Below are 27,567 nucleotides of genomic sequence, written 5' to 3'. Positions count from 1 at the left end.
ACTGAGGTAAGCGCAAAAACGCTTTCACTCTTTGGAGTTGCAAGAACAATCTGGTCAGGATTCTGAACTGGACACACTCCTTGAGCAGTGGAGACTGACAATCACAAAATAATCCAACATCAAACCACATGTGGGACGTTAATCGTACACCGAAAGTAGGGAAGTGATAAGTTCTATCCATTTCTTCTGAGTAGCTTCTTGTGAACAGGTGCATCTTACCTGAGCTCCCTTGCTTCAGTTCTCACAGGACCCCATTTCCCTGCCTTTAGACATGAATATTCTGTATACTTTAAATTTGACACTGTTACTGGGATCTTCAAAAATCATTTGTGGTCTTTAAAGCTTTTCTTAACTCTTAAAATCATTGTCCCTTCATGAATAAACTTGATGTATTAATTTGATCTTTCTTTATTCTAATGAGCCAGTTATTCACAACTATAATGTGCTTCACATGAGGAATTTTCTGTTTTTTCCTTTGTTGGTTTGAAAGGTAGTACCTTTGATATATAAACACAGTTTCGAATAGTAGTTTCAATGTGAACTTGTGTTTATAGAGCTCGTCAATGTGGACTTTCCCCATTTGATCATTGTAATAAACCTATGACTTAGGAATCTCTATTCACTGAGGAAGAACTAGGCTATGTGGTGAAGTGCCTTGTTACTCAGCTAGCCAGTGGGAGAGCTGGAATGTGAGCTTGGAACTTTCCAGATCATCACAAGGTTTTGAATGAAATAAGCCCTGTGGAAATAATGACCCCAAGGACCTAAGAGGATTGGAGCAAAAAATGAGAGCCAACAACAAATTAGGAAAAAAGCAAGCAAGCAAACTATGATGGTTAATTTTACATGTCAACTTGTCTGGGCCACAATGCCCAATTATTTGGTCAAACATTATTCTGGATCTTTCCATAGGTTGTTTTTGAATGAGATTTACATTTAAGTTGGTGGATTTTGAGTAAAAGAGATTACCCTCCATAATATGGGTGGGCCTCACCCAATCAGTTGAAGACCTAAATAGAACAAAATGCTAATCTCTCCAGAGCAAGAGGGAATTCTCCAGCACATTGCCTTGGGAGCTAATATGCAACATTGGTTCTTCTTGGTTCTACAGCAGACTGCCTTTGGACTTGAACTGCAATTCCTTCCTGAGTTCCTGAGTCTCCAGTCTGTCTCTCTCCTCCATCAGATTTTAAGTCTTCACAATCATGTAAGCCAATTGCTTAAAACAAATTACTTTCTGTATATATACACATCTATTGGTTTTTATTTCTCTGGCAAATCCTGACTAATACATAAGCAAATGAACAATCAACAGCTACAACTCCAAAAGGAAAGAAGATGGCATGTAGATAGCTCATCACTCAAAAGTTTTGACTAAATGACTCTGTCTAGTTGGCAGCAACAGAACCAATTTTAAAAGCAAATAAGCACTTTGTAGTTGGACCCTCTTATGCATGGAAATTGTGATTTATTGGCTATTTATCTCTGAGCCATCTGCTGGGGATAGGAAGGCGAGAACAAATAGATGGCTGCCTGCCATCAGGTGGTGAATTTGTGCAAGGTCAAAGCTGGAAACTTGCCTTGGAGTTCAAATGATTCTAGCCAGAGACAAAGATGGGCAATGAACGGACACCTGCAGCCAGCAAACTTGTCAGCTGTCTCTAATCTCTAGATGTATTTGATAGATATATCTTATAATGTGAAATGAAATTCAGAAATTGATGGTCTCATATGTTTGTTTTATGTTTAATCACATGTCTGTGTCAAACGAAATCCATTCTCTGACAACTAAAAACTCCTGGTCAGGGACTTCCCTGGTGGTCCAGTGGTAAAGAATCTGCCTTCCAATACAGGGGACGTGGGTTTGATCCCTGGTTGGAGAACTAAGATCCCACATGCTGTGGAGCAACTAAGCCCACGCGCCACAACTACTGAGCTCTCGCACCTCAACTAAAGAGCCTGCATGCTACAACTACAGAGCCCATGTGCTCTGGAACCTGTGCACCACAACAAAGAGCCCGCGCACGCAATGAAAGATCCTGGATGCCACAACTAATGCCCAACACAGCCCTAAAAATAAATAAATAAATAAATAAAAATATTTTTTTAAAATTAAAAAGACAAAAATTTCTGGTCAAGTTTTAGGGTGGTAAGTCTCATCAAGTGGATCTGTCTTTATCCATCTTATATTTATTACATTAACTTACATCTTTAACCCATGCATACTGTATGTTTATTATTCTAAGAACTTTTCTGGGAAACAAGGCAGCAGCAATAAACAAGTTAAATGTTGTGCCGTCATAGACCTACATCCAAATAGAACAAGAAAGGTCAGAAGCAACATAAAAGAACACACAAAAATAACAGTCCATAGAATGGTGATCTTTTATTTATTCTAAAGAGTTCTTATGGGAAAGCAATTCATTTTACTACCTTCAGGTAAAAAAAAATTAATCCGATTTTTTAAGACTCTAGTGATTTACAAAATGGTATGAATGATCTATTCTCTAACTCTTCTCTCACCAGTTCTGTGAAGTCATTTCTGCACAAAAGAGGTATCTCCACCTCTCCATTAAGAATGAATTTGACAAGGCTCTTTGTACAGCTAAGTGTATATCATAAAAGATGTGGCTGTGTTAGGTTAACTCTTGCTGCTGTAACAAACATGCTCCCAAATATATAACTTAACTTAAATATATATAAATTTAAAAGAATGTAGTATATTTCTTGCTTATCCAACAGTCTTGGAGGGTGGGGAACAGATCAGAGTTCTTAAGGGACAGAGGCTAATGAAAGCTTGGCCATCGTCATGTGGCGTCTATGTGACCATTTAATCTGAAGGAGAAAAAGACATTAAAGAGTGAGCATTAAAGGTGTTTATGGACCAGGTCTTACGGTGGTACATATCCTTTCCACTCTTATACTTTTGGTGAGAAATCACTTAATATGTCCACCCCAAACCACAAGAGAAGGCTCATGCGCCCAGGAAGAAGATAAGAACACAAACTTGGTGAACTGTTAGCAGTGTCTGTCTCGGAGCCTTATTTGAAAATGCTCCACATGTCTGTGCTCTGAAATAGTTCTCCCACTGATGCTTTAATAGAACCATCATCACATCACTTAGCCATATAAATTCTTTTCATTTCCCCTGGAGTCATTTTTAAAGGATGACATTTTCAAATAAACAAGTGCAGTAAGGCCTAGATATCTAAGTATGAATTTGTTAATTAGGATTTCTTTACTCTAAGAGAAAGAACCCAAGAAGCAGTAGAATTCCCAGCTTTAGAGAGAGTGAGGAAAGCTTCACTCGTATATACTTTGAGAAGTTGCTATAACCTTCTATAAATTTTATGGCTTCTATATTATATTTTCTAATGACATTTCATCTGATTATTAGCAAGTGATCATTTCATGAATATATGTTGTCTATAGAAAAAAATAAATAAAGATTACCCTTAATTATGCTACTGTAAAACTATTTTAGTCTTCTATCTAAGCATGTATTAATATGCTGTACAAATAAAATTAGAATAATATAAGAATATAGTATTGCATCTTCTTTTTTCTTTCTGTAACAAAATATCCTGAGCATTTTCCATGTCATCATTATTAATGGCTGCATAATAATGTGTCCATTGCACTTGTCATATTGTTGGATATTTAGGGGATTTCAGCATATTTTTGAACTGCATAGGAATAACAATGTAGTTAACATTCTAGTGCATGTATCTGTGATTGCACCTGTGGTTCTTTCTTTACGACTAATCCCAGAAGGAGACTCACAAGACCAAAGGGCTTAAACTATGTTAGGTTCTTCATAATGCACAGTCACATTGATTTCCAGAAAGGCTGTACCCATATGTGCTACCACCACTTGTTTATGAGAAAGTTTCACATTGAGAGGGGCTGCTGACCAGAGTCACATGGTAATTTGACACTCACCAAATCCCATGAACAAGCAACAGTAATTTGCTTTCCTCATGAATCTAATCATCATTCTGAAAATTATCAGAGGACGTCAAGGCATTTGTCCAGATCCCTCTAGATGTGCAAGTTTTTCATGCAGACAAGGATGCTTTGATGGCAGGCTGCTGGACCACATCACCATAGCTGTTTAATGAAGGTACATTCAATGCCTTCTTACATACATCATCTCTTCTAACATTTTCACTAACCCTGAGGTGAGGAAAATGAAGCTTGCAGAGATTAAAATGAAGAAACCTGTTGGCATCACATTGTTTTCAGAGGCATACATGTGTTTATTCTTTGAACAAACAGTTATATAGTGCCTTCTGTGCATCGAGCACTGTTCTGGGCAACAAAGAAACAGAAGTGAATTTTTTTTTTAATTTTAGTTTTGCTTTTATGGAATTTAAAGATTAGTGGAATCAACCTCCCTGACTCCATTCATTGCGATGTTAGCCTTCTGGATTACCATCTTTTTCTCCATCAGGACTGAGAAAGTGGCCTTCTGGTGCACAACATTGTTTGCCTCCAAAGCCACCCATCATGGCTGTGTTGGAGAGAGCCATGTGCAAAAGGAAGACTTTTCAACCCAAACTGGGGATACTGATTAAGAAAAAAATTTTTTTAAATTAAAAAAAATGTATCTGTTATGACCAGCGAGTTTCCTTTAGTGCTTCTTAAACCCTTTGCAATGATATGATCAGGATGCAATGACTGTGGAATGAGATTTTCTCAGCACGTAACTGCCATACTTTTGTCAAGTGGTGAAGAGACGCTTGCCCTTTGGGGCCTTGTAGATGTGTTCTTCTCAGCTCCCTTAGGTAGGGTTATGAGAATGTGTCAAGATCAGTTGTAAATGTTCTATGATTACATTGCTGCTACTAATATCAGTATTAATAAAAGAGATTTTTATAATAATAATTAGCATCATGATGATGATGATGATAAGTTAATACATTGTGTTAAATGCTTTACATGGATTTTCTCATGTGAATGGACAGATGCTAGCATTACCTCCATTTTACATAAGCAAACTGTTAGGGAGAAACTACCCACGTTCTCATAATTAGAAAATGGCAGAGCCTAGTCTATTGATCACAGAGTCAGGAAACTTGAGTGTTTAAGCAACTTTAGAGATACAGGTTTCCCCTGCTCTCCAAAAGTAGAGTGCTCCTATGAAACCTTCTGTAAGCTGAAATGGCAGAAAACACAGAAGCAATTACCTAGGACACACCTTGCTAATGTGTGCAGAAAATAAGTTGAGATAAAGCAGAGATGCTCACAGACAGACAGTGGGATATTACTCAGTCATAAAAAGAAATGGAATTAAGTTATTTGTAGTGAGGCAAATGGACCTAGAGTCTGTCATACAGAGTCAAGTAAGTCAGAAAGAGAAAAACAAATACTGTATGCTAACACATATATATGGAATCGAAAAAAAAAAAAAAAGATACTGATGAACCTAGTTGCAGGGCAGGAATAAAGAGGTAGACATAGAGAATGGACTTGAGGACATGGGGTGGGAGGGGGAAGCTGGGGAAAAGTGAGGGAAGCATCGACATATACACACTACTGAACGTAAAATAGTTGGCTGGTGGGAAGCAGCTGCATAGCACAAGGAGATCTGCTCCGTGCTTTGTAACGACCTAGAGGGGTGAGATAGGGAGTGAGAGGAAGACTCAAGAGGGAGGGGATGTGGGGATATATGTATGCATATGGCTGATTTGCTTTGTTGTGCAACAGAAAATGACACAGTATTGTGAAGCAATTATATTCCAAAAAAGATCTATTTTAAAAAAACAACTATGGAGGCTCAATGCTGAGATGCAAAGTGTAGTTCTTCTTAGGGAAGGAGATTGGTGGTGTTGCTTTATGCCTGAGGTGTGCAGCCTCTATATCAGTTAGCTGCAAAATGAACGCTGAATGCTATTTTCACTTTTCTCCTTTTTATATAAAAGTGAAAAATCCTCTTCAGACTTCTTTTGATTAGGGAAAACAGGTACTAATACAGGTCTTTCATAAAGAGAACTTTTGAAAAGCGGGGAATACCTGTAATCCAGTCCAATGGCTTCATTTTAAAAACAAGGAGACTGAGGTTGAGGTTACAGGAATTGCCATAAACCACACAGTGGGCTGCTGAGCCTTACCTTGTGTCTGTGTTTCCTGATGTCTAGGCTGATGTGTGGACATTGCAAACACCCTCATGTCCATACAATAGCTGGTATCATTCTTCCGGGAAGCATTTAGAATAATTTAGTGAAATGCTTATGCTCCTGGGCTCTGGAGTAAAGGAGAAGGACTGCACTGAACCTCTGCTTAAAAGCTGCATAGCTTCAAATTGTTTCATCTAAGTCCTATTGTTCTCCTCTGTAACACGGGGATAACTATTGACACCAGAGGTGTGTTATGAGAATTAGTAAGATAATGCACGTTATGTTATTATCTTAGTCCTCTTCTTTGTGCACCGTATTTGCTCATTAAATATGAGCTGTTAGTAATAATGTTAATAATCTAGAATTTGGTAAGCAGAACTCCATGATACAGAGAGTCGCTGTAACCTCAACATGGCTTTACCAAGGTTAAATGGTATTCATCAAAGCAGTTGAACCCAGTAGAGTACCAGTCTGATATAATGCAATGAGCCTATAAAACAGATATGAGTTACGCCTCCTCCTCTAGTTTTATAAATTGAATCTGCTCTCTCTAATATCATCAGAGTTTACCCTCAAAGGCAGGGGAATACTGCAGTTGTAAATGACAGCTGAGAAGAATAAAGGCTACCATACTGGAAATAAATGTCAGTAGAAACCCAGGAGACTTTTTATTCATTAATTTAAGGAAAAGTTTTCCCTACTAATGCTTAGATGAGTACATTAGAAATAAAGTAGTCCATGAAAAGTGTTGGGAATGGTGCTTTGAAGGGAGATCCACGTATGCATAGGAAATTGCTAAAGAAATTATTTTCTGAGGTGCATTGTGAGTTCCTATACTTTTACCTCTTAAGAAAGCCTTTCAGCATTTCCTCGAAAGTTGTCAGAACTCTGGTGGAATGCTCTAGAAATGGTTACAGTGATATGCTCTAGAAATGGTTACAGATGTATTTTCTTGCTAATATTTGTCCACTACTCCACTGGCTGAAATCTCCTCTTCCCATAAATGATTCTGTTCGGTGTATACCATCTCCTCAGGTTCAGAACAATTATTAAACATTTAGAGATACCTCTTCAGGAATCAAAAAAAAAAAAAGGAATTATGGTACAAAAATATCATGGAGAAAAAGTAAAAGTCCTTGTGAAATAAATAACTCCTTGGGAACCCTTTTATGATATCTAAAATGTCACATCTTTTAAGCATCTATGTTTTTCATCAACTCTCACACCTACTCCTGCTGCCAAGGAAGGCATACATGACAATGGTTGTGAGGTGCTTAAGTTGAAAACCTAAGGTTTCTACCCACAGAAATGTAATGACATCCATGTTTCATCCAGAGACTGTTTTTTCAGTTATTCTTTCTGACAAAGGAAGTAGACTGACATCTTTGATAAGTAGCACAGCAGACTGTGGGCGGAACAAAAAGGGAACACAAAGACTGGACACTGGGCACTCAGACCAGAGAAGAAAACGAGGGAGACTCACATCGTTCCCCAAATAAGAAGAGCATCCATTCTTCTGGCAAAAATAGATGGCAGGTAAGTTGGCCATCTTAGAGGAAGTTACCTTCTTAAGCAGTACAATTGTTACAGACCACACTTAAAGCGAGCTGGGTACGAGTTCATAAGCAGAGACCAGAAAGCATCTTGGACACTTAGAAGAACATGCAGCAATAACCCATGAGATACACCGAAAGGGAACCTGATGAATTGGACAAGACAAGAAGAGGATTTCAGGTGTGTGTCTTTAGGGTTTTTTATCAACAAATTCTTCCTGCTTCCAAACCCATGGGAAGATTGTGTTTCATGGGTCCTTAATGGTTTGCTGGAACCATGTGTCAAACTGCCCAATGAATGGGAAGTAAAAGTGACACTGTAATATTGTGATTTATAATAAGAAATATATGTTTGGTCTGAGTCCCCATTTCTAGCACAGAGCTCCTAAAACCATGAGAGAGATAAAGTTATCTCTTGTTATGTTGATGAGGTGACTTTTGGACCCCACTCAAGGATGGGGGCTGGTTGCCAGAGGAGCCAACCAGGTGATTAGAGCGTTGGAACTTTCAGTCCCACCCCCTGACCTCCAGGAAGGGGAAAGGGTCTGGAGATTGAATTCAGTCACCAATGGCTAATGATTTAATCAACCATGTTTATGCCATGAAACCTCCCAAACCCCCAAAGGACAAGCTCAGAGAGTTTCGGGGTTTGTGAACACATTCAGAGTTGGGGAGAGTGGCATGCTCAAAGACATATTTGAAATTCATCTGAGAACTCAACTGTTTATGTAATATATGTATATATTTGTTTATACTTAAGTGAATTTAATCATAAGCTATTAAGTTCTTATTTTGAGTATGAATCCAACTGTTTATTAATTACTTACTACTTTACAAAGTCATAACTTAAAACTACTTTCAGGGCTTCCCTGGTGGCGCAGTGGTTGAGAGTCCGCCTGCCGATGCAGGGGACGCGGGTTCATGCCCCGGTCTGGGAAGATGCCACATGCCGCGGAGCAGCTGGGCCCGTGAGCCATGGCCGCTGAGCCTGCGCGTCTGGAGCCTGTGCTCCGCAACGGGAGAGGCCACAACAGTGAGAGGCCCGCATACCGCAAAAAAAAAAAAAAAAAAAAACTACTTTCAAATTACCACATGGACTCCATCTAATTATTATAGTTAAGATTCTGGTGTCTGGAGTGCCCCCAGATCAGATAAGAGGTCTCTTTATGGGAGGATGCTTAAACAAGTTGTATTTTTGTCTGACTGTGTTTTATGCTACAGATGTATCATAATTGTTTGTATATATTTAACATTTGAGAAAGTGGCTTTTATCTTCTTAGTTTTCAAGATGTGAACGTATCAAGCTGAGTTATAGTATAATTATTTCATAGGCAAGACAACTTTTTATCCTTTGAGATTTAAAAAAATATTTCCCATTACTTAGTTGATTAAATTGTGAAAACAAAACACCCCATCACCTCCAGCAAGGATGACTTTCGAAAGGTAGATGAAGTGAATTCACTGATACAATAAAGATGATGGATGGAGACTTTCATTCTCAGAGACGTATCATTGGGAAGCATGACTGTCTTCACATATTATTCCACCCTGTTTAATATGTAATCCAATTGGAAAAGCATAGATTCTTTAAAATTAAATTTCCATTCTCCACTTCCCTCGTTTGAAACTGGGGCTGCTCTGGAAAGTCACTCTCCTAGTAGCATGACAATTTAAAGATGACTTGGTATTCTACAGTTGGAGGAGAATTTTCAAAATTTACATGGTGCAATGCCATGAACTGTACTGCTCTCATCACTAGATTCTGTTTGTGGACTCCACTTCTCCCTTTAGACTTGGTAAATACCTTGAAGGCAGGGACTGATTTTTATAGAGCCCAGCAGTGTTCACAACAGAGTATTAAAAATGTTTATCTTGAATGAATAAATACAGAAACAATTCTTAGCTTTTAAGAAACTAGAAAATAAACTTGATCTGGCAGTTTCCTTTAAAACTTGTGTGCAAGTTTTTAGAACTCCTTGCACTCCAAAACAATTTTTTTTCTCTGTAATTCTTCTGTTCTCTTCTATCCAGTTGTGCTGAGGGGGAATTTTTGATGCCTTGTGCTATATTATTCAAGGTCACCACTTTGTCTTAAATACCTCTCTGTCCCTGGACTTTTGAGGTCAAAATCTTGGTTCCACTTCCCAAACCTCATGACTGCTTATCATAAATATAATCACAGAAATTAAGGGGAGACCACCAGGGTCAAGAGAAAACACTTCTTAGTTCAACACAAATTTTAAAAACCTTACCGTATTCAACATTTGGGCTGTTAAAAACTCATTTCAGAATGATAAGATTAGCCCTTCAGTTTTCAGAGCATACAACCTGATCACTAAGAACTAAAACTAGCTTTAAATTTTTGTTCCAATATTCCCAGGTGTTTGAACTCTTAGCAAGTCATTTATTCTCTCTTAGTCTGTTTCCTCATCTGTAAAATAACCTCTAAGGAATACTGACATCACAGGGAAATAAAACAAATGAAAATTGAAATAGATAATGAAAAAGAAAAAAAAAACTGGATACAACCAATACATTAGATATTTTGCTGCTTCCAAAATTTGCATTAAGAACCTTCTGTATTCCCCGAATATACTCCTTGGGGCCAAAATGAGGCCAAAGTGGTTAAATATGAATTTCAGATTGGAAAAAAAAGGGGGAGAAAGACTTTCCTACTTAATATTGGAAAAGAGATGCGTGCTGGGTGATAATCAAGATTCGACTCAGCTGCTAAAGCGTGAGATGTAGGCACATCCTCAGCCCCACGAGGCCCCACTGTCACCCAGGATGAAGGAGAAATATAAGGTACAAGGCACATTTTCTCCTCATCTCCAGCTCTACTCTCTAACTGTGTGGAAGAGGGAAATATTATGGGAGATTTACAGCCAAAACAAAAAACCCAAAACACCAAAAAATAGGCTCCGGTTTCAGCTGTACTAACAAAGAAGTCATTGAAATGTCCCAGGATTCTGAGTCTCAGTCTATAAAATGTGAAAAGTAACAGCATTTTATAGTGAAGAAATGGTAACTCATTGACATTATGTATATAAAGATCCTAGGACTATTCTAAGAATTAGACAAATGTTGATTTCTTTTAACATTCTCTTTTCAAGTCACTTATGTTGATTCTGCAAAATGAAATTGCCCATATTTTGCAGGAAAATGCTTCCCAGGATCTGGCCCAAGTCCTGAGCCTTTATTGGAATGCATGTAGAGTTATTTGATTCGAAGAGTATTCAAAAAAGGATTTTCCCAACTTTCTACAAAAAAAGGGTTCAATTGGTCGACTCATTGTGTTGCTTCCAACATGAGTAAATTCTACAGGTACTCAAAAAATCGTTTGAGGAAATAAAAGACACAAGTGCCCAGAGAGCTGGTCTGTGTACAGTTTTCAATTGCTGTACAACAATACCACAAACTTGGTGACTTAAAACAACACAAGCTTATTACCTCACAGTTCTGAGGGGAAAGAGTCTGTCATGGCTTGGCTGTGTTCTCCACTCAGGGGCTCACACACAAAATGTTGGCTGACTCTGGTTCTCACCTGGACTTTGTAAACCTCTTCCAAGCTCATTCAGATCTTTGGCAGAATTCAGTTCCTTTTGGTTGTAGGACTGAGGTCCCTGTTACCTTGCAGGCTATTAGCCAGTGGCCTCTGTCAGCATTCTCTTCACATAAGTTCCTCCATCTTCAAATCAGCAAAGGTGTATCGAGTCCCTCTTACCCACTGATTCATTCTACTTCCCTTATCATTTAAAGGGCTCATGTGAATAGATCAGACTAATAAGGGTCTCTCCATTTTAAGTTCAACTGATTTGGGACTTCAATTACATCTGCAAAATTTCTCCACACCAATACCTGGATTAATGTTTAGCTGAATAACCGGGAGACAGAAGTCTTCGGTGGGTCATCTTAGCTATCTGCCTACCACATCTGCTTTGTCTCCGTATGGGCTGACTTTGGTTTTCATAGCAGTTTCTGTTTAACAGTCTTTTCTATAGTTACATTTACAGTATATCAAACAATAGAAACTCTTCAGACTTGTACAAATACTGTACTATTTTCACCACAACTAGGAACTATACTACTTGCAGTCCTAGTTTAACCAGATTTGGAAGGAATATATCCTGCTGAGGCTGTGCTCAGCCACGTACAGGACCAGCTGAGACTGCAAAACTGAATATTTTTTTAATGAATGCTATGAACAGTATTCCATATGCTGAGGTGTGCCCTGTCCTTATTTATTTCTGCTCTATATCACCAAGGTCATTATGCAGATTTTATGAAGTGATTAGATCACTTTCAAATTGGCATGCCATCAGCCTAATGATATTGGAAAAAAAAAAAACCTCAACAAAAAATCTACTTAAAAAATCATGGGCTTCCCTGGTGGCGCAGTGGTTGAGAGTCCGCCTGCCGATGCAGGGGACACCGGTTCGTGCCCTGGTCCGGGAAGATCCCACATGCCGCGGAGCGGCTGGGCCCGTGAGCCATGGCCGCTGAGCCTGCGCGTCCAGAGCCTGTGCTCTGCAGCGGGAGAGGCCACGGCGGTGAGAGGCCCGTGTACCACACAAAAAAAAACAAAACAAAAACATGTAATTTTTCAATCAGAAAGAATAAAACACTAAGATGATATTCATGTACGTGTACAGACATAAACACAATTGTAAGAGAATCTATTTTCTGAAGCTTTGCAATAACCATATACTCTTTCAGTCTAATTTTCCCCACCTACCAAATTGGCTGGATTCTGGCTCTTTGATGACTTCACTGTGTCTGTTGTCTCTTGACTTCTTATGTGAGAATATACATTTTCCTCATTCTGTAAGCTGTTTTTATTTATTGGTTTTCAGTTCTTTGCAGTCAAAGACACTTTAACATAAGCAATAACCTTTTGTCATTTTATTACATCTCTCTACAGAACGGGGAAATGAAAATGAGTTCTCTTTATTGGTTGCTGACAAATTTAGTGGAAGTTCTACCGGACCCAGAAGAATAAGCTAGAGATTACAGTGAAATGTGTATGTATGGCGTTGATTTGATTAGCCTAGGTCCAGATATTTGAAAAACCCATTCTAAGGTATATCCAAAGAAGCTGTGAAGGAGTGTAGAGGTTGGAGGATGAACAGAAGTAATGTTTCATGTTCACCTGTGGTCTGCTGGACACTGAGCCTGATGGTGTAGGAGATACATGTAATCATTAAATCCTCATAACAAGTAGAGGAGGTAGATATTTTCTCACATGGTATATAACAAATGAGCTCAGAGGAGTTTAAGAAACATCCCCAAGATCAGACAGATATTAGGCAGTAGGAGAGATCTGAACCTGAGTTTGACTATAAAGCCTTTATACCTTACAAACCTGCCATCTCTGAAAAGCAAGTGTAACTATAGAAAAGAAAAATAAACGAATAGAGAACTAATTATCCCAATATTTTTCATCCCTATTAATTCACCAAAAAATCATTAATCAATGATTCAACAAAGATTCCTAAACCACCAAGCACAGTCCCCATCCATTTGGAGTTTACAGTCCAACAGGGAGAAGGGTATTATTCAAATATTCACACAAATACATAGCATATTAAAACCCATGGGGGCAAAGCAGCATGAAAAATCAAACTGCTTTTCATAAACGAATTCAAATGTCACAGGTGAGGAGATGTAGGGTAGCAGTTCAAGTCCTCTGGCCATTGGCTTTCGTGAGGGAGGGGGAAGACATGGTCAATCCAGCTCTAAACACATTTTATTACAGATTTATTTACCTCCACTTTCTTATTATCAGTTCTGAGAAAGGAATGCTCTGTCCCTTTCTCACATAGTTGCCTCTCATCAAGTTACAATTTCAGGAGCAGCCCTGAGTCTCTGAAGCTTAGCTGTAAGTCAAAGGAATGTTTATTCTCTTTAATTAACTTCCCTTTGTTGCAAATACTAGAGAAGTTTCTACCCACTGCCTTTTGGTGATTCTTCAGAGGTTCTTCTCTAAAGGGGACAACAACAGCCAGACATGGAAGCAAGGTTAATGTCCATTGACGGATTAATGGATAAAGAAGATGCGGTACATATATATAATGGAATACTACTCAGCCATAAAAAAAGAATGAAATAATGCCATTTTCAGCAACATGGATGGACCTGGAGATTATCATACTAAGTGAAGTAAGTCAGACAGAGAAAGACAGATATCATGATATTGCTTATATGCAGAATCTTAAAAAAATGATATAAATGAACTTATTTATGAAACAGAAACAGGCTCACAGACTTAGAGAAAAAATTCATGGTCACCAGTGAGGAGGGGTGACCCCCTGGGGGGAAAGATAGATTGGGAGTTTGGGACTGACACATACATACTGCTATCTTTAAAACAGATACCAACAAGGGCCTACTGTCCTTGTCCTAGCACAGGGAACTCCGCTCAATATTCTGTAATAACCTAAATGGAAAAAGAATTTGAAAACCAATAGATACATGTGTATGTATAACTGAAGCACTTTGCTGTACACCAGAAACCAACACAACATTGTTAATCAACGATACTCCAATATAAAATAAAAAATTTTTAAAAAGTGGGGGGGCAATTAGCCAGGGTCACAAAAGCTGCCTGAGAGGACAGTGTGTCTCGACCTGTACTGTTTCCAGGCTCCCAAGGCGGCGGAGTGGCCCCAGAGACCTCGGCCTGCTAACTGTCAGTCGTAGAGCACATCACATGGCCCTCTGGAGCTTGGGGGACCCGCGGGACGCGCGGCCTCATTCTCCGAGTGTTTCATTACAGTGTTGAGGCACAAGGGGGCAGCAGTGTCCCCCACGATCGCTAGAAATTCCATTTCTAGTTCATACACTTCGGCAGTTCTTTCCCTAAGCTTGGGGCAAGTTGGAGTAGATTTCTCTCCAGAAAGATATTTTCTCTTTATGAAACGTGGCAGGAGAGCTCTTGTTCCCAAATTAGGTAGAAACAAAATTAACTATTTCAGGGAAAGGGACCCAGAGACTGTCTCCTTTCTGGATATTATAGTTGGAGTAAGTCAGCCTAAAACTGCAATCTCTTTTTAGGCAGTTGGGCGGCCCTTAATTTTAGTCACCAAAAATCTGTAGGTTGTAGGCCTAAGGAAACAAGTAAACAAACAAGACAGCCACAAAAATTCTAAAGTTTGAGTATGAAAGTCTTATAAATTTGCTTTTAAGTACATGGGGGCTCTGCTTGTTCGGTTATTTATTGGGGAAAGTTTTAAATCCTCCGTAAAACAGAAATAATGATAATACCTATCTTGGGGTTATTATAAGGCTTAAAAAAGGATAACCCATATATAGTGTTTAGTGTGATACTTGGCATTAACTATGACAGGGATTATTTGTATAATGGTGGGGATATTCATTATGAATCTTTTTAGGTTTTGTTGTTCTTTTCACCTTTATCAAGGATATTAAATTTATCTTTATTAAATGCCATCTGCTTATTCATCTCAAAGGGTTTTTTATAATCCCAAACCAATCTTCCATTTTCTTAGTTGCTCTAGGATATAGCTTTTGGAATTTGATGTCCCTGGCTTAAAATCCACTCATATCACTTACTAGTTGTGGGACTTTGAATAAATTACTTAACTTCTGTGATCCTGAGTTTTCCCATCATTCATTTATTCATCACATATTTTTGAAAATATAGTATATGTCAGAGACTGTAATAAGTGCTGGGGATAAAATAATCAACAAGACAGATGAAGCCCCCCCATGGGGAGCTTAGAGGCTTATCAGAGAAGGTACACATAAAACAAAGAGCTGCACAGATAATCATTTAGGGTTGTGATAAATGCTACAAAGGACGTACAGGAGACCTACCTGAGGAAGTCCCACTTAAATGACTTTCACACAGAGACCTGAAGGATGAGTAGAAGTTAGCAAGAGCCGGGGTAGAAGCCAAGGGCCCGTACATAGCCTGGGATTTGTTCAAGGACTAAAGTGATGACAAATGTGCCAGAAGTGATAGTCTCAGAAAAAGTTAGTTCAAGGCCTGCTAGATGGGTTAAGGATCTAGGTCTTTACCAGTCATATGATGGGGATAATATACGTGCTTTACAGGCTCTGGAGAGAATTAACATAATTTACCTAAAGTGCCCAGCAAAAGTCCCAATCATTTTATACATAATCAATATGGCCGTTTTCTTTTTGTCCTACCAGGGCTGAATTTCTAACTCTGATATAGTATTTTTTCAACACATAATTATTTAGCATCTACTCTGTACCAGGCTCTTTGCTGCAAGCTGAACAGACAGAAGGGGCAAAAGAGACATGGTCTTGCCCTTGCCTTGATCAATCTTTCCACTGATCAGCTATTAGGTTCTTTGCCTTGTGTAAATTTATTTCAGCTGAACAAGAGTTTCAGCATAGCTGAGACATGGTATCTCCTGCTCCCATCTCCCAATACAGAAAAAAACCAAACACACAGAATAAATTCACATTACTGTGGATTACAATGTAAATAACTCAGGATTATATAATTTGTAAGTAGGCGTTCCTTCTGCATCTTTCTTTGCTTTAGCTAATGATTAATAATAATGATGATGCTAATTTCTACAGTGCATACCTGTACATGGTGCAGTGGATTAGGCTGGATCTCTATACTGTTGAAAGGGCTAATAAGACCTCCATGATATTCTCTGAGGCACTAGCATCTGAGGCACTGGAGGGTTAGAAGACTGGCAAGCTATTAGATGTAGCTAATGCCTGTGTGGATATGTTTACCCTAAAACCGAAGTACTCTAACTCGTATTCTTCTCTGCTTATCTGTTGTAATATATTACATAGTGCATATTTATTTATTTATTTATTTAACACATAAAAATCTTGACTTCTCAAAAATATTCCAGGCATAGAAAAGAACTATCAAATCACAAAACTCTACTACTTTTACTCTTCATTTATATCTGCACTTTTTCATTTTTAGAGCTCATAGATATTCAAGACATTTATTTGTAAGTATGGTGAAGGCATTATTCCCATCAGCAAGAGATCCTCTTCAAAATTCATGCTATATAAGTTTGTGATAATTTGTACTCTCTTTAGTGAGGCATAAAGCTACAGGCTTTATGTTCTTGCCACATACTGAAGGAAAAGCAATGCATGTTTTCCTCAGTATTTCACAGATATTTTCATTCTCTGGTTCATCTGCTGTTAATCTTAGTGCTTCCCAGAAAGAGATTAATGTTTGGAGTTAATGACGGTAGCTTTGCCTCATATTTTCTCTGTTTTTGTTATTTTTGTTGGGAGATGAGGAGTCTTGAATTGTTTGGTCCCTATACAATCTTCTGAAAATATTCCAGAAATCTTTTGCATTTTTTAAGGGTGAAAGAGACTTGAATAGGTTTAGAGGATATAGGGAAGCAGCCAGGAGAGACAGGATGGGGAGAATTACAGATATAGGTAAAGAGGGAGCAAGATATCAGAGGGAATGGGATTAAGAACACAGGGGAAATTGACCAACCTTTTGTTTTACACTGGAAAGAATAAATCAGTAAATAAACCTAAATCAAGTGCCAACTACGCTTTAGACCTTGATCTGGGAACTGAGGATGTGGTGGCGACTGATGAAGAAAGACAAGATCCCTCTGTTCATAACTCTCTGTGGGAGCAAAGATGTTTCTGCATATGCATTTACTGATGGAAGCAGGAGAGCTTTGCAGGATGTATAGTTCTAACTGAAGTGAAGCGTGGAGGAAGAGATATTTGATCATGGAAAAGTAATGAGACTGTCAGCTTGTGTGTGAACATTGTAAATAAATAGTGACGGTTAGGCAAGTAGTAGAAGAGTGAAGAGAGAAGACTTGGCTGAGTTGGATTTTTGCCACGTGGGTATTGTGATAGGCAAAAAAATGCCCCCCCCAAAGACATTCACACCCTAATCCCTGGAAACTGTGAATATTACCTTATATTTTGCAGGTGTGGTTAATTTAAGGATCTTGAGATAGAGAGATTATCCAGGTGGGCCCTAAATGCCATTACAAGTGTCCTTGTAAAAAGAGAGGCAGAGAGATTTGACACACATGTAGAGGCGGAGGCAATGTGAAGATGAAGCTGAGAGAACTTTGAAGATGCTGGTCTTAAAAATCGGGTGATGCAGTCCCAAGCCGAGGTAGGCTGGCACCCACCAGAAACTGGAAGAGGCAAGCATTAAATCTTCTCCCAGAGCCTCTGGAGAGAGCATAGCCCTGCCAACACCACGATTCTGGCTCAGTGTTACTGATTTCAAACTGCTGGCCTCAGACTGTGAGAGAAAAATGTCTGTTGTTAGCTACGCATTTTGTGGTATTTTGTTACAGCAGCCCTAGGAAATTGATACAAGTATGATCATACAACAAGAGTAAGGGAGTAGGGATGCTCAAGAGGTGTATTGAGTGATCCAAGGTATACAAGCCCAGAGGAATATGAAACTGGGGAGACAAAGGAAGGGCTGGTGGTAGTAAAGCTCTGGTTTGTAAAGTCAATGAGCAGGATATAGTAGGAGATAGGACCCAAGACAATTGAACAGATGGAAAGTTGTGGTCAAAAAGGTGAAACTAATTGAAGACTTCAGGAGTTGCACATTGTCAGGTAAAGATAAGGTTCAAGTTATGCCCATCGAAGTGAAAAGTTGAGTGGAGAAGAAAATAATGGCATTTAAAAAGTCAAAAATCACCGGAGGTGGGTGCCTGTTAGGACAGGTGGGTGCCTGTGAGGTCAGCTTCATGGATATTGCTTGCAGGCCAGTGAATCAAGAAGATTTTAAATTCAGGGATCAAAGTCTTAAATGAGTATGATATAGTGATTCTGAAAGTGACAGCATGAGATACACCGACTTTAGCTTCCTGTGGCTCTGTTTTATTCTCCTCTCTTCCTTGCTTTAGGAAGTGTCAGTCCCCCATAACACATGATACTGGTGGGGCTCTCAGTCTCAGTACCTACCATATCCCCTGGCCACCGGGCTAACTCATTGTTGCAAGCTTATCTAAGAACAACTCTCCATCTCCCAGGTCACAGTGATTAGTTCAGGTATGTCATGTGACTAAAGCCAGATCCTTCCTTGCTAGAGCTATCAGGACTGATGAAGAGAGAACAGAAAAGATAATCCTAATGATATTATTAGAGCCCTGATCCAGTTGTGCCTGATGCTCTAATTATTTCTCTATCCCAGTTATGTGAGCCAATAAAACTTCTAAAATTTTAATTTAAGATACTTTGAATTGTGCCATAAGGATGAGAAATTGTTCAATAAGGCAAGAAAAGGAAACAGAGTGGAAAAGAAGGCATAAAACTATCTTTGTTCTCAGATGACATGATCATCTATGTACAAAAACTGAAAGAATCAACCAAAAAATTCTTGGAACTAATAAGCGATTAGTTCCAAGGTTGCAGGATGCAAGATTAATATACGAAAGTCAATTGCTTTTCTATATACCAACGATGAAAAAGTGAAAATTGAAATTAAAAACATGATATCATTTACATTGGCACCCCCAAAATGAAATATTTAGGTATAAATCTAGCAAACTATGTACAAGTTCTAAATGAGGAAAAATATAAAACTCTGATGAATGAAATCAAAAAATAACTAAACAAATGGAGAAACATTCCTTGTTCATGGAAAGGATAATTCAATATTGTCAAGATGTCAGTTCTTGCCACCTGTATCCATAGATTGAAAGCAATCCCAATCAAAATCCCAGCAAAGTTATTTTATGAATATTGGCAAACTGATTCTAAAGTTTATATGGGAAGGAAAAGGACCCAGAATAGCCAACAGGAAGGAAAAGAACAAAGTTAGAAGACTGATGCCACCCTACCTCAAGACTTAGTATTGGAGCTACAGTAATCAAAACAGGGCTGTATTGGTGAAAGAACAGACAAATAGACCAACGGAACAGAATAGTGAGCCCCAAAATAGGCCCACATAAATAGAATCAGCTGCTCTTTGACAGGAGCAAAGGCAATACACTGGAGCAGATATAGTCACTTTAAAAAATGGTACGGTAAAAACTGGACATACACATGCAAAAAAAAAAAAAAGAATCTAGACACAGACCTTACACTCTCACAAAAACTAACTCAAAATGGATCATAGTCCCAAAAGTGAAACACAAAAGTGTAAAACTCCCAGAAAAACACAGGTGAAAACCCATAGATGATCTTGGGTATGGTGACGTCTTTTTAGATACAATGCCAAAGACACAATCCATACAATAAATATTTGGTAAGCTGGACCTCATTAAAATTAAAAACTTCTGCAAAAGACAATGTCAAAAGAAATTAGAAGACAATCCAAAGACTGGGAGAAAAAATTGCAAAAGTTACATCTGTAAAAGAACTGTTACCTAAAATATACAAAAAAAAAATCCTTAAAGCTCAACGATAAAAAAAGAATCTGATTTAAAAATGGGCCAAAGACCTCACAGACACTTCATCAAAGAAGATATACAGATGGCAAATAAACAGATGAAAAAGGGCTTATATTATGTGTCACCAGGGAAATGCAAATTAAAATGGCAATGGGATATCACTATATACCTACTAATATGAACACAATCTGGAGCACTGACAACACCAAATGCTGGTGGAGCAATAACAATGCTCATTCACTGCTAGTGAGAATGCAAAATGGTACAGTCATTTTGGAAGACAAAAGTAAACATACTCTTACCATACCATCCAGCAATCGTGCTTCTTGGTATATACCTGAAGGAGTTGAATTGTTACATCCACACAAAAATCTGCACACAGATGCCTTATCCATAATTGCCAAAACTTGGAAGCCACGAAGATACTCTTCAGTAGGTGAATAGATAAATAAACTGTGGTACATCCAGACAATGGAATATCATTCAATGCTAAAAATAAATGATCTGTCAAGCCATGAAAAGACATGGAGGAATCTTAAATGCATATTACTAAGTGAAAGAAGCCAACTGAGAACGTTATATATTGTATGACTTGAACTATATGACATTTTGAAAAAGGCAAAAACTATGGAGACAGTAAAACAATCAGCTATTGCTAGAGGTGAAGGCGGGGGGTGGATTAATAGGCAGAGCACAGAGAATTTTTAGGGCAGTGAAAATACCCTATATGATATTACAATGATGGATATGTTATTCTACAGTAGTCCAAACCCATACAGTGTGTAATGCCAAAGTGAACCCTAAAATAAACAATGGACTTTGAGTGATTACCATATGTCAGTTTAGGTTTATCCTTGGGAAGAAATGTACCATTCTTGTGAGTGATGCTGATAACGGAGGAGGCTCTGCATGTGTGGGGTTGGGATATATGGCGAATCTCCGTAACTTCCTTTCAATTTTGTTGTGAACCTTAAACTGCTCTAAAAAATATGGTCTTAAAAAATTACCTAGAATTAGTTTTTACTACACATACTCCAAAATATCCTAATCTATACCACAATGGTATTTTCTCCCTGCTTTTTGTTCTTTGTAGGATGGTTACAAAGGGATAAATGTAGTCCCTTGTTTCTCTTGTTGGTGTGTTTTGGTGCTTCAGGAGATAACAATCAAATGAGTGAGGGAGAGTTCATATTTTTCTTAGTTATTGTTTCAATCTCTAACCCCAGGCACAAGAAATGATATATTAGTTTATTTTATGAATGTTATTTTCACTAACAGAGAGTTTTAGCTTCAGAGAATTATTTCAAAACCCAGCAGGATGCCGAGACAATGCAAACAAAAACAAAAACAAAACAGTGAAACAAAACAAATTAATCTACAAGAACATTTGAAATTTTAAGAAATAACAATATCACAGCTGTTCTTATTCAAATCAAATCTATTCAACAAATCTCTATTAAACTCCTACTGTAAACCAGGCACATATAAATGAATAGGTGAACAATTTGAATTGACATCTTGTTGTGGCCTAATAATTACATTATATGATGAACTGCTTTGAGAAGTAAAGTGTGGTAGAACACTGAACTAGAAGATCTAGGTCTACCATGAATTAGGCAGAGAGAAATACAGTATGTCAATATGAGTAAATATTGATGATTTTATGACAATAAGATTCTGTAATAACTGCAATTCAGATACCTCAATTCCTTACATTATCTGATAATTAAAAGAGCCTGAGTGCTATTATTTGGAAACCACAAAGGATCTATCTCATTAACACTGTTTTTGAGTCCCTACCATTTATCTGGCACTGAGCTGGGTACTGGGGGAATACAACTGTGAGAAAGACAGGTCCAGCTCTTGTTCCTTGCCCTGTGGTACATATCAGGGGACACTCCAAGGCATCATTATCATAGTAATTATCATTTCACTCTTTACATTTAGCAGGTGATAAAACTCACATTCAAACACTAGTGTCGTAAAACAGTACAAAGGTCTCTCTCTCTTAAATGGTTTCATTATTTTTATTTTAGTCACCCCAAAATAGAATCCTTAATTCCTGTGCAATTCGATAACTAAATAACTGATCATTATTCCCAGAACATTAGTTTGCTTGAGTTAGAAAGGCTCATTGTGCTCAAGTGTCTCATTTTTAATCTGAGCAACCTGAGGCAAGGGATGCCAAGTGATCTGTTCAAGGTCATATTTTGACAGAGCAGGAATAAAATGCTCATAATATCACTCTCAGCCCAAATTTGTTCCACTAAACCACGCATGTCTATAAAAGACAAAAATCAGCGAAGAAATACAAGATTGTCAGGTTTAAAATTCTCTTCTTCTTCAGTTGTACATGTGGTGATGGGAAATAATATTCTTTAAGTCTGTAGTTATATTATTATTATTGACTTGAGTGCTCAAATTTAGGATGACTTATTCTATAAGATTGGAACTCTCACTCTAGAAGTACTTTGAATTATTAAGGAAAAATTCCTCCTTCCTTTTCTTTTCCCTTCCTTCTCTCCTTTATTTTTCCTACTTTCTTCCCTTCTTTCTTTGATTCTTTTCTTACACAATCATTTATTCCACACAAAGTTATTCAATGTGTAGAGTGTTTATGCTGGGATATAAAAATGAGTAAGGCACGGTCCCTGCTCATAATGGGTTCAAAATCCAGTGAGAGGAAAGATGCATAAATAAGTCATTATAAAACAGTGTGATGTGTGGGTTAATGGTTCATAATAGAAGGAGTGGTCACTTTACTAGGGAGGAGAGGACTGGGAGCTGGAAGGCTGGGAAGAGTTTGTAGGGAAACAAACATCTGAAGATTTGTTAGGAATTTACCAGATTTTGAAATAAGGGAAGGGCATTCAAGAATGAAGTGAAGGTAGATGACTATATATATATACATATACAGGCATTTTTCAATGCACTTACTTTTAGTGTGAGACTATTATGCAATGATTAATTTGCTATCCAAATTTTAATGCTGTTAAATCAATAAGCACATTTTACTGATTTTTGAGCATTTATGTCATCGGTAGATTGATGAATGTTGCCTTAGTTCACCTTTAAGTTTACAATGGCAAAACTGTTCAAAAATCATTTACTTCTGTTTCCAGCATAATTTGTTTTTAGTGGAAATTCTCACTTGGGTTGTTTTTTTTTTCTTTTATCATTTACTTCTGTTTCCAGCATAATTTGTTTTTAGTGGAAATTCTCACTTGGGTTGTTTTTTTTTTTTTTCTTTTATAAGTGACTCTGAGATAATTGTCTGAGTGTCCAATTATACTTTCTTACTTAAGAAAGTTTAAAATATGATTATATCTTAAAATGGGCTATTCTGTAATAGTTTTTCCCCCTTAACTATAAGGGTTTTACTATATACTTCCTTCCATGGTATTTTATTTTCCCCTTACACACTTTTCACTTGGTATTTTGATAACTCATTTACTTGTATATATATAGCTCATCAGATTGTAAGTGCTGTAGGGAAAGGGACTTTTTTGTATATCGTGTTAACTCTGTATTCCTACATGTAGCACAGTTCCTAATAAGTAACAGATTAGTATTTTGAATGAATTAATGAAGGTGCCACAAACTACGAGACACAAGGGAAGAGATGTACATATAAATGCATGGAGATATAATTCACATGATAATGGACGTGTTACATTAAAAATAAACCTCTGAAACATATCAGACAAAATATTTTAAAGTATTATCCAAAAATGCCATGATTGTTGTTTCTATGCAATGAGGAATACCTTGGATCCCAACAAATTAGTCTTTCCACCAAAAGGAGCAGAATTTCACCCATCCTATCATTGTAGTACATGGTGGAAGATGAGCACAGAATGCACTTGACTATGTCTTCTGGTGGAAAGTCAGCTCTGAAAAAATAGATACAGAAGGCAATCCCAACCCAGCAGATCATGTTGGAATTCAGCATCTCATAGAGGATGCTGAAGGAAAGCAAAGACCCCAAAGTAATGTAGTTATACTTAGTCTATGCTCATAGAGAACTTTGAATAAGTGCATAAGCAAAGACTATGAATCTTCAGAAAATTGTATAAGGCTCTAATGAAAACACAGGGATACCTCAGTGTGATTATCAAAAAGAGGAGAAAGAGCTACTAGACGCAATCCAATAAGTAGTTGGTGAATTTAGAGCAAACTAAAATAGAAAAATGTATTTTCTCAGCCACACAAAATAAAGCATTTCTAAGAGTTTGAACTAAGAGTTCCATAGTGCGGAGGAAGAGGGAGTTGATGTAAGAATTCCCTGATCATTGGGTAAAATATTTTATTTCTATAACGACTTCAGTTAATGAATAAGAAGCCATTCCTTAAGGCCTCCTTCCATAGTGTGCATTTAGTCCTTCTCAAAGAATCCATTTGTTTTCATATTAAATTCCTAAGTTAAACAAATGAGCAAACACAACTTCTACATGTGTTATTATCATTTTTTGCCTAAACTAGGTAGGCAGATTCTGTCTATTGCAATTGCAAAGCTGTTTGCCAGGGCGAAGAAAAGAGGGAAGGAGCCTCCCTTTCCCTAGCTCCCATCTCTTCAAGAAAGCTTTACCAAGGTTTACTTCCTCATATTAAAAATCCTGCCATTTGTGATGACACAGATGGACCTTGAGGGTATTATGCTATGTGAAATAAGTCAGACGGAGAAAGACGAGTACCATATGTCTTCACTTATACGTGGAATATAACAATCAATCAAACAAAAAAATGAGCAAACTAAACCAAATAAAAACATGCAGATGCAGAGAACAGAGTAGTGGTTACCAGAAGGGAAGGGGAGGAGGGTGGAGGGTAAAACAGGTAAAGGGATTATCTGTACAGTGATGGATAGAAGCTAAATTTTTGGTGGTGAGCACACTGTAATAATGTATGCAGAACTAGAAATATAATGTTGTACACATAAAAATGTAATGTTATAAACCAACATTATATGAATAAAAAATAAAACTCGTTTGCTAAAACACTACTACAGTAGCTCAAGAATCACGATAGTCCGTAAATATTGCCAGTATTTTGTTAGGTTTGTACCATTTCTATAATCTAAAAAATTTCTAACAGAGCCAGAATTCATATATTTAAAATCTGTCTTAGATAACAAATATAAAAGAAACAAGGGAATAAACACCACAGATTAAAGAAAGACAGGTAAAGGCAAAATAAACTTTTTAAAGATGATGTAGAAAAACAAATTTATGACTTCAAAGTAGCACTAACCATAAGTATTAGATTGCAAAAACTGTAATCTAATACTTCCTAAACCCATGACCTTCAGGAGTCCCTTTCACAACTATGCTGGCTCTGTCATGTGACTTTCTTTGGCCAATCACAAAGCTGCTGTAATTACATGCTTGAGAAGTGCTAGTGCATTGAGCTTTGCCCTCTTCTGCTACTCTCAGGACATCTACTACTACTGTCAAGTGAAGAAGTACAGGCTAGTTTTCTTGGCTGAAAGCCTGCCAACCATTGGACATTTATGAGACACCATCCTAGATCTTCCAGGTTCCAGCTGACATATATGCATGAATGAGCAATGCAGATGTCAGCTGAGCCATCAAGAGCAGCATTGCTCAGGTGACTCACAAAATCATGAGCTAAATAAATGCATGCTGTGGTTAGCTCCTAACATTAGGGTGGTTTGTTACACAGCAAAAGCTGACATGTAGAAATTGGCACCTAGAGGTGGGGTGCTGCTGTAACAAGACATAAAATATGTGACATTTACTTTTGGACTACGCAGCAGGTGGAAGGTGGAAAAGCAGTGAAGAAACAGCAGACTGTGGAAAAATGGTGAACAAACTATTAATAGAAGCTGAAAAAGCAATAACAACCTGCTTTAGCTGATAGAGAAATAAGAAAAATGTCACCTGCAGTAACAATGGAGGAGAGACAATGCCTCTAAGGAACATATGGAACTTGGCAAGTGGGTTTATAGGAAAAATATTGCAAGTACCATTCAGATTCCTTTTTAGCTGGCTAAGGTGGAGGAAGGAAAGAGAGAGATCAGTCAAATAAGATGGTTTATTTTGCAAACAGAATTTAGGGAGGAAAAGGAGAGGCCAGAACTTACTGGGTTGGAAACTAAATCTACCTCATTCTCAATTCTTCTGTTTGTAAAAATTCTTACGTTTGGGGGCCAGAGGGAAAAAGGCATGTTATATACACAGGAATGACTGTGATGATGGCAGAGATTTCTCATCATAAACAATGCCAGTTAGAAGACAATAGAGCAAAATCTTTAAAATCCTGGAAGAAAAAAAAAAAGTCAACTTGGGATTCTTCATCCAGTGAAAGTCTCTTTCAATTCAAAAGGCAAAATAAAGACATTGTTAGACATTAAGAGAAGAAAGATTTCAGCAACAGCATACCTGTACTGTAGGAACTGTTGAAGGAAGTCAATCAAGCAGAAGAAAATTGGTATCAATAGAAACCTGGTTCCACATAAAGAATGGAGAGCAATGACTGTGGTAACTACATGGATAAATAAAACATTTTTTATTATTTAAGTATCTTTAAAAGGCAACCAATTGTTGAGGGAAGCTGGGTCAGGGATATATGGGACCTCTGTACTTTTTTGCAAAATATTGTTTAAAATAAGTTTAAAATGAAAAGTTTTTAAAATTAAAAAAAGATAAACTATCTAAAGCAAAATTAGTAACAATGCTTTTTAGTTATATTCTATGTAAAACGAAATGTATGAATACAACAGCACAAAAGCCAGGGGCAGAGAAATGAAAGTATACTGTGGCAAGAGTTTTTTTTTTACTATATGTGGAGAAAAATGATATCACTTGATAGACTGTGATAAGTTAAAGATATGTGCTATAAACACTAAAGTGACCACTAAACCACAAACCACTAATAGCACAATTAAACTTTATAACTAATGTGATAGTTAATTTTATGTGTCAACTTAGCTAGGCCTCAGAACCCAGATTTTTGGTAAACACTATTCTAGATGTTTCTTTGAAGATATTTTTTAATGGGATAAACATTTAAATCATTAACCTTTGAGTAAAGCAGATTGCCTTTCATAATATGAGAAGATGTCATTCAATCAGTTGAAGACCTTAAGAAAAAGGCTGACTGCCCTTGAGCGAAGGGGAATTCTGCTAGCAAACCACCTCTGAACTCTTCCCTGGCTCTCCAGCCTCCCAGCCTACCCTGCAGGTTTTGGACTTGCTAGCCTCTACAATCGGATAAGCCAATTCCGTGAAAATACATTTCTTTCTCTCTATATGTACACACATCCAGTTGGCTCTGTTTTTCTGGGGAACGCTGACTAGTACACTAAAAAGCCAAAAAAGGAGACAAAAATTAAGTAATAAAAATTACTAAATATAAAAGAATCATAAAATGAGAAAAATTCTTATGTCTTCTGTGAAATGGACATTAATAATTACTCATAGTGTGACTATGAAATCAAGAGGTTACAGACCTGTTAAAATATGTTTAAACCCCTTAGCACCAAATCATGTAGCAATTCTTAAGAAGATG

General features: G+C 37.6%; 1 protein-coding gene across 4 annotated transcripts in view; it reads right to left on the bottom strand.

Moving 5' to 3' along the window:
- The window catches only part of KCNIP4 (potassium voltage-gated channel interacting protein 4), a 1,200,268-nt gene that overhangs the window by 35,714 nt on the left and 1,136,987 nt on the right, over nucleotides 1-27,567 (bottom strand). The window lies entirely within an intron of this gene.

This window comes from Orcinus orca, chromosome 4 (genome assembly GCF_937001465.1).
Source record: "Orcinus orca chromosome 4, mOrcOrc1.1, whole genome shotgun sequence".
Lineage (NCBI taxonomy): Eukaryota > Metazoa > Chordata > Mammalia > Artiodactyla > Delphinidae > Orcinus > Orcinus orca.
This window is presented reverse-complemented; position numbering and strand designations above follow the sequence as displayed.